Source organism: Cryptomeria japonica, chromosome 8 (assembly GCF_030272615.1).
Source record: "Cryptomeria japonica chromosome 8, Sugi_1.0, whole genome shotgun sequence".
NCBI lineage: Eukaryota > Viridiplantae > Streptophyta > Pinopsida > Cupressales > Cupressaceae > Cryptomeria > Cryptomeria japonica.
The window spans coordinates 474,911,712-474,921,000 of record NC_081412.1 but is presented as its reverse complement, the minus strand read 5'-3'; positions in this window follow the sequence as shown (position 1 = coordinate 474,921,000).

Sequence of the window (9,289 nt, the reverse complement as noted above, 5' to 3'; positions counted from 1 at the left end):
ACATGAATAAGGAGATAACCAGAATCCCATCTCATGATGAGGTTAGAGTTGTGGTCTTCTCCTTTGAAGGTAATAAATTTCCTGGCCCTAATGGCTTCCCTATGTTCTTTTTTCAAACCTTTTGGCTCATTATTGGTTCATATGTTGTATGTTGCTAGAGAGTTCTTTGGTTCTAAATCACTTCTTAAGGAACTGAATGCCACCCTTTTTGTCCTGATCCCTAAGAAACCTAATGCCAATTCCTTTCAGGACTTTAGACCCATTAGTTTATGTAACTTGATATATAAAATCTTTACCAAGATCATTGTGTTTAGGCTTAAAAAATTTTTGCCCTCTTTGATTTCGAAGCATAAGAATGGTTTTGTTCCTGGTAGATAGATTTTGGATTCTATTATTGTTGTTCATGAGAATATCCATTCTTTGTCTATCAATAAGAAGTTGGTTTTATTGTTGAATTTGGATCTCCTCCAGGCTTATGATTGGGTCAATTGGAATTTTTTATTTAAAGTGTTTCAATCCTTTGGTTTTGGTAACCATTTCAACCAACTTGTCTATCACTATGTTAAAACTCCCAAATTTTTGGTTCTGGTCAATGGTTCAGTGTTCGGTTTCTTCTTGGCATCAAGGGGTATTAGACAAGGGGACCCTCTCTCCCCATTTCTCTTTATTCTGATGAGTTAAGATTTCAGCAAAATTATCCAAAGAGATATCAGGAAGAGCAATTTGATGGGTTTACGACCTTCTTCCCAAGGTACTATTTGCTCCCACTAGCGATTTGTTGAGCATACATTATTGATGGGGGAAGGTTAGATTAAAGAAGAAAATAATACTAAAGCTATCCTGGATACCTATGAGAATGGATCGGGGCAAAAATCCAGTCTATCTAAAAGCTCCATTTTCTTCATGAATACTCCTAAATATAGAAAAATGAAGATTGCCAATATTTTGGGCTGCAAGATGGGTGCTCTTCCTAATTCATATTTGGGTTTGGCCTTGTGTGTGGGACCTGCCCTGAAATCCTTCTAGTCTAGTTCGATTGATAGATTTCAAATAAAGCTGGCAGGGTGGAAAGGTACATTGTTAAGCCAAGCGGGTAAACTTTAGTTAATTAAGGCATCGCTTCAGAACCTTCTCGTCTATGCTATGAGTCTCTTTAAAATCCCAACCAAATTTGTTGATAAATGGAAAGAATACAGAAGCACTTCCTATGGTCAGTACTGAATCCAAGAGTAGGCTTCATTTGGTTGTCTGGGATCAGGTTTGTTTGCCCAGAAATAGGAGAGGCTTGGATATTATACATTTGAGAGACTTCAACAGATATTTAATGGCTAAGTAGCTATGGAGATGTTTAAAGGAGAATAATGAATGGATTGAAAATTTCAAGGACAAATACCAAATTCATGGTTTCCAAAGAATGCTAGAAAATTATAATCTCCTGACTTCAACCTCTGATCTTTGGAACAACTTCTTTAGCTCCACTCCTATTATCTCTCAGGGAAGTCTATGAGATCTAGGAAATGGTAGAAATATAAGGTTTTGGGATGATTGGTGGAAAGGAGAGCGATCGCTGTCTAATTCGATGTGGGCTTCACAATTCCAAGAGAAATGCATTAATCTGATTGGAACTTGGGTTGTGGATTATATCAATAATGGAGTTTGGGTGGATATCAGAAGCCTCAATGCTTCTCTGTCTCCTTTGCATTATTGGTTGAACCTGATCATTATTCCACCATCTCTGGTGGAAGATGTGGTCATTTGGAATGGTTCTACCTCTGGGCATTTTTTGGTGGCAGATGCTTTCAAAATCATCACCAGGCCTTTTTCTCCTCCCCCCTTTTGGGCTAGAGTTTGGAATAAACTCTTAATTCCTAAAGTTAATATCTTCTTCTAGTTATTCATGCAAAACAAGATCTCTACCATTGATAATCTTTGTAAACGTGGGATTGCCATCACTAATAGATGTTTTTAATGTAAAGAAGAAAATGAAAATGTAGATCACCTTCTCTTACATTGCTCCTATGCTAGGAACATTTGGGCCTTCTTTCTCAACCTATGGAATATTAATTGGGTCCCCCCTGATTCTAGACATAACTTCTAAGACCAATGGAAGTGCCCATATGGAAACCATGCAATTGGTATTTTATGGAACTTATCCCTGCCTCACATTGCATGGGGTTTGTTGAAGGAAAGAAATAATAGGGTTTTCAGAGATATGGAGTCCAATGCTCTTGTTGTGGCTATCAAAATAAGGAATTCTATTAAGGAAAAATTTCTTAATTACTGTCCTAGTAGGAAAAAAGATCCTCCATTTGAGTCTAGCCAGGAGGAGTGGGACACTATCAAGCGGTGGTAAATATTCTAGAGTGTTTCTATCTATATGTATAAAATTAAACATTCCAAAGAGAATGTTTCTTGGAATCTGCCCCTTCCAATGTGGATAAAAATTAACATTGATGAGGTAGCCAAAGGAAATCCTAGGCTGACTAGTTGTGGGGTAATGGCAAGGAACCATTTATGTTTGTTGGTCTATGCAATGGCGCTCCCTTTGGGCACCCATACTAACCATTTCGTGGAGACCAGTGCCACCTACATAGGACTACACATGGCGAGCAAAGAGGGGTTCAATTCGGTTTGACTGGAAAGTGACTTCCTTAACATTGTCAAATGCATTAAGGGATATATGTTACCTAGCTGGACTATTTCAAACTTAATTGAGGATTTCCTTGAAACGATTGTTAGCCTGGAGGATTTCAAGATCTCATACATTTTTTGGGAAGGAAACAAACTAGTGGATAATCTGGCTAACTTGGAGGTTGATAACGTGGTGGTTAAATGGTGGAGAGGAAGGGAAACTTTCTCAAAAACTCTATGCGACTTGGCAAGAAATGATGTCGAGATCTTCAACCTTTCTAATAAATTTAATGATAAAAGATTATGATTGGATTGGAGTCGTTGGTGGGGTATTTCGAATTATTACAACTTTGAGAAGTTCTAGAACTCTCAGTCTGCCCTATTTTTGGTTTTATTTCCTCATAGTTTTTCAGTAGTATTGTTGCTCGAGCTACAAAATGGGAGGTGATAATAATAGGTTTGAACCCATGACCTATGATAAGTGGTAGAAGATTAAGGAGGTTTTGGAGGAAATTTCTGATGATGGGATTGTGTCATTTTTGGAGAGACTACATTGTCATTCTACCATTGTTACGGAAAGATTTGTCAAAGGTTGGAATAAGGGTGTGCTAACTGCCTTCGGTGCAGAGTTTCAATTTGATGAGACCCTAGTTGCCACTGTTTCTGGTCTGGATATGAAAGGCAAGAAATTCTATAGAGACAGGAAGTCAGGTGAGGAGTCTATCACTGCCTTTTATGATAAGAAGAAGGAACAATAGAGGGTTATGGAAATGGTGGACAGTGGCTATAAGAAGAAAGAGTTGATTTCCCTCTGGGCTGATATGGTGGAATTCATCATGAGGTACAACACCCTAGATGGTAGATAAGATATAATTTTATCGCATCATTTTACTATCTTAAATCATTTTAAACATGGTAGAATTATTTCCATCCCCTTCTACTTGGTTTCATCTTTGGAGAATAGTTTAGTTAAACATTTTGAAAACTAGGATAACTCTTTGATTCATGAAGGGCTTATCTTGTTGATTATGAAATATGCCAAAGCTCATAAAGTGAAACCCTCCCCCGAGGACAAAACCCGCATTTCCTCCTCTAACCCTGATGTGCAGTTTGTTTCTGACATGGAGATGAATGAGGATGACAATGGTACTGCCATGGATTGGTATGACATCAAGGATATAGAGGACCTTGAGTATAGACCAAAGAAAGAAGGGGAGCTTATGGTAATCCTGAGAACTAACAGTAGCAGGAAAACCAATTCTCCAAGGTGGGCGACAAGTAAGTTCAAATCTAGAAATAGGAAAATGCAAGACCTAAGGCCCCCACCAAAAAGAAAAGAAAATTAACCAAATCTAGTGGGTCCAAAGTCTTGGACCATGAGATTAGGCTGGACATCCCCATCAATGTGGAAAAGGAGAAACAGGGGTTTGTTAATAAGGAAAATAAAGTCGAGAAAAAGGAGGTGACGTTGTTGGGAAACTTGTGTCTGGAGGTCACTATAAGTCAGGAGAACTGCTGGAAGTGGGTGGATAAGAAAATTGGATCCCTGAAGGACGGGATTAAGGGAATTATTGAAACTTTCATGGATTCCCCTAGGCCTAGTAAAATTGAGAAGATCATGAGCATGATCCAGAAGATATCTCAAGATGTTGAAACTATGAAGGTCTTCTATGAGCGCATCATTGAGAAGCTGGAAGAGTATGTGAGTGATATCAAGAAAATCTTGAACAATCTAGTGGAAATCAGTAGGGAGGCGATGAACAATAGTGTTCATGGTTTAGAGAAAATTAATTCCATGATGGTCGATTATAAAACTAGATCCATTGCCACTGATCCTCCTTGGGGGAAAAGTAGAAAAACAATGCCTTGGAGGGTCGACAAAGTGTTGCTAGTGGGAAGACTAGCTCAAGTCCTTGCACTCAAATGAGGAGCCAGAGCGAGGACTAGGAAACCTCCAAATTCATCATGGAGGACTTGGAGAAAATTAACAAGAAGATTATTTAAAAAAATAATGAGTTGGTGCACTCTCTTAGTTGAGTGCTTTGCCCTGTTTTTTGGTATTTGGTTTATGTGGGGTTTGTCCCCTATTTTTCTTAGGTGTTTTTATCTGGTTGGTTGTTGGCCTTGGTCTATAAAAATTTGGGTTTCATGCCCTTGTAAATCCTATTTATCTTTATCAAAAACAAAAGATTACGGAGAGTTGTGGAGAGTATTAATGTCAGGATGGATGAGCAGTACAAAGGTCAAATCAGAACTTATTAGAGGGAACCAGAAGTGGAAATGGTCATAGCTGAACTAGTAGCACCTGTACCAGAATAAAATGTTGAACCAGTTACCCTGACAGTATCATAAAATTCAACAGTAACAGAAGATCAAAGTAGGGAAATAGAAAGTTGGAAAAATCTTAGGCATGTAAGGTTGAATCATTCAGAAGATCAGATAGCTAGACAAAGAGAAGGTTCACAGATGATGAGGTATCCTTAATTTTTCTCAAATTAAACTGGCATCAGTAGATGAAGCATGTAAAGATGAATCTTGGATGAAAGCTATGGAAGAGGAATTGAATCAGATAGAAAAGAACAACACATGGGTTTTTAGGAATATATTGAATAAAGATGGACAAGTTGTGAGGAACAAGGCTCGATTGGTTTGCAAAGGATATTTTCAAAAGGAAGAAATTGATTATGATGAATCCTTGCTCCAGTAGCTAGGATTTTTCAGGTATGGTTGATGATTTATGTCAACTTCACACTATGTGCATATATAGATGTGGATTGGGTTGGAGATATAGGTAAGCAAAAAGATACATTTGGTGAAGCTTTCTTTCTTGGAAAGAAACTTGTTTAATGGATCATAAAGAAAATATCATGTACTTATTTATCTACTACTAAAGCTGAGTATGTTGTTGCTACTACCAACTGTACATAATTTCTATGGATGAAGCAAATTTTGAAGGATATAAGGTAGTTATTCACTATGATAACTCTACTGGTATTGGCATATCAAATAATCTGGTATTTCATCCTAAGACAAAGCACATATGAATCAAGTATAAATTTTTTGAAGGAGAAGGTGGAAGCAAATGAAGTCAGATTGGTTTATATAAACACTAAAGAGTAGATTGCAAACATATTCACCAAACTTTTTCCCAAGGAATCATTTGAGTATTTTAGAAATGGATTGGGGGTTTCTACCCCTCTGGTAAAGACTTGACTCATATTGATTGGCATCAGTCCGATGTACATTTATCAAAGTTATTATTCATTATGGATTGATGTGATGGTACTACTACTTAGGGGGAGTAGTTAGTTGTATGGTTTAGAGGTTTTATGTTTTTTCTTTGATGTTTATGCTAGATTTCAAGCATTAATGTACAAGGGGGAGAGATATACATGTGAAAAATAGATTTTAACAAGGATATCAGTCAAATGGGGAGGAGAAGAATATCAAATTAGTTGTATCCCATTGGGGGAGTTTGGTTCAGGTCTATGGATGGTTAATTGGTATAGAGATAATTGATTCAAAACTTCATTGATATATCATTTGTGGGAGATTATTGGATGTCTTCCATTGGGGGAGACTTGTTTGGCATTTCTTGGCACTTGGATGTTTTCTGCATCTTGTGTTGCCATCAAAGCCAAAGGGGGAGATTGTTGGCAATTTGGAGGAATTGATTATCTATTGCATTGATGTTTGTCATTGATGTCAACACTAGATTGTTTGGCTATCTACAAGGTTTCGGTAGAGTGCTTGGATTATGATGTTGATCTGGAGACTATCTTTGATATTCTCCGGTATGTCCAGATTGGTGGAATTCATTTGGTCTAGTCATTCATGTGCTTGTCACATTCAGTTGGTTCGGGATTTGGTGATCTAGGAGCTATCATTTATTCTAGTAAGTCTTTTGGTTACCGGTAAGGTTTTTACCGACAGAGCTTTGTTGAAGATCTTTTGATGGAATTGATAAATGATGTTGTTGCGGCTTCTAGAAGGTTCTTTGGATGCTGATGGTTATCATGTTTGTGTTCCAATTGATCGGTGGTATTTCATTTGGCTTATGGCGACCTATTTTAGGTCTCATCTTATTCTGCTCTAAGGTTATGGACTAGTTTATGTAACGTGTTGGTGGATGCTCGTGATGCATTATTGATTGGATTTATTAATTTGTTAATATTGTATATGTCTTAGGCTGACTTGGTTTATCATTGGTTTGTGGGTTTATGTAATGCATTTATTGTATTATGTTTTAGACGATTGACCTAATTGTTTAAGTTCCAGGTTGGTATAAATATGATGTAAGATCTATTTGTAGATCATGGCATGGGATTATGGTTATGGGATTGTCTATGTGCGAATAAAGTTGTAATCATATGTACAGAATTTGGTTGATCATAGGTAGTTAAATTGGGTTTTTGTAAGAGGTTTAAGACCTCCAACATTGAGCTTAATTGGAACTATATTCACACATAGGAGATGTTATTCTGGCAGTTCAATCTTCATTATGGATTGTAGTTCGATGTTTTATGTAGTCAGTGAGGCTCCTTTTGTGATGAGCAATGTACTCTAGGTTGTTGGCCTTCTTGCATGTGCAGGCCCCTTATTGTAATATTTATTCATATGATCAGTGGATACATATTATGGGTCTCCAATCCCACCGTGGTTTTTCCTCATTGAGGTTTTCTATGTATAAATTTGTGGCGTTATGGTGTTCATCTTTGTTGTTTCATTATTACTTATTGTTATCTTCTTTTATGTATACCGGTTGCTGAGTTGTTGTGCTAATAACTTTAAATTTATTCATTCTGGCAGAACACTAATTCACCCCCCTGCCCTCCCTTTTAAGGTTTTTTGGATCCCAACAGCTACAAGTATGCTATTCTATTCAAAAAGGTGTAAAGGAACAATCAATTATATTTAAAAGCAATTTTTTATTTTCTAAAAAATTTCAATTTTCCATTAAATTTTGATGGCTAGAATTTTGAATTCAATCAAGATTCATACCTTTTGAGGGTTTAAATTAATGGCTAGGGTTTTCACATTTATTATTTAGATTCTTAGATCTAAATAACTTTCAATTCTTCATTAGATGGTATCTTTTTCTTATTCTACATTCCTTTAAGTTTGTCAATTTGATTGTATCAATTTCGACAGGTGGATACAATAATTCCTTAGATTCTAATATTTTGTGTATTTATCTATTTCTTGTATGTTTCATTATAGTCATTAACTTGTTGTGAGTTATCACTTTTTCTATTCAAAAATATTTTCCATAAGATAATGATTAGTTCTTTTCGTTATTATGTTTTTCCTTCCATAGGACTATAAATGATTATTTTGACATGCTACACTTGAAACATTAGATTCTCTCAAAAATGGATTCAAAAAAAAAACCTATACATTAAAGTTGTTGTGTTTCTTGCTACATAAGGACCTAGAGTTAACTCTATATCTATTCTTGAATTGAATAGAGGGATGCACTTTTGTGCAATTCTTTATAATCAACAAGTCTAGGTTATGACTTTTGGTGTAAGTAGGGAGAAATTTTATGCTCATAAACTTGTTTTGGTTGCATAGTCACAAATATTTAGAGAATTATTATTTGATTCTATAAAGGAGGATAAAAACAAGCTTGTTATTGAGTAAATAGATCCAAAAGTGTTCAAGATAATTAATTCTTTTTAAATATATAATTTTAATGAATGTTTATAAATATTAAGTGATATTATTTCTTAATGGCTAATATTGGAATGCGTAAAAATTAAAAATAGTAATCTATACAGGTTGAGTGTTTTAGACTTGTGGTTTTTGGTACAATCTATGTACCTTGTATCAAGGTTTGTACTGTATATAGAAATTATTTGCATTTTTCATAATATAATGGTAGTCGTATGTAAACATAATAAGAGTATTGCATAATGAAACATGTTTTCATGGTATTTTTTATGTTTTCATTGTTATTAATTAATATATCATTTAATTTTATTTTTAAATTAGCTAACATTTATTATATTTGTACTTGTGACCATTTACAAAGTATACCACATTTTTTTTTACAGAGACACTCTTCCTAATGAAGATTTAATATAACAAATTCATTATCATTACCTTAAAAAATAGATACATTAGTAGAATGTTTACATGCTATAACACATACATCCAATTTAAAAAGACTACGACATTTTTTGTTGGACATAATGTTCTCATTCATGTCAAAAATAGATACATTGGTATAATGTTTTTATGCTATAACATATATCTACTGTTTAAAAATACAAAGGCTACTTTTGTTGGACATAATATTCTCATTCGTGTCAAAGGCGTTGACATTGATGTCAAAGGTGTTGATAGTATTGTCATTGATCTCAAGGTTTTAAGAGGATTTTTCAATTATTTCTTACTTCTATCATGTCATGTAAGACTATTTAACAATAGTGAATGACACAGTAAAGAATTTATAATAGATCTCTTAATGTTATTATCATGTATCAATATTCATGTTTCTTGATTGTATATTACCCTTGCATAGTTCCATAAGTGTTTGCGACATGTTACTAGGGTCTATTGCTCAAAGATAGTGTGTGCACCTAGTTGGAATGTCATGGATTTTGTTATTGCATTATACCACAATCATGTATTATGGCTTGCGGTTTTGAAGTAT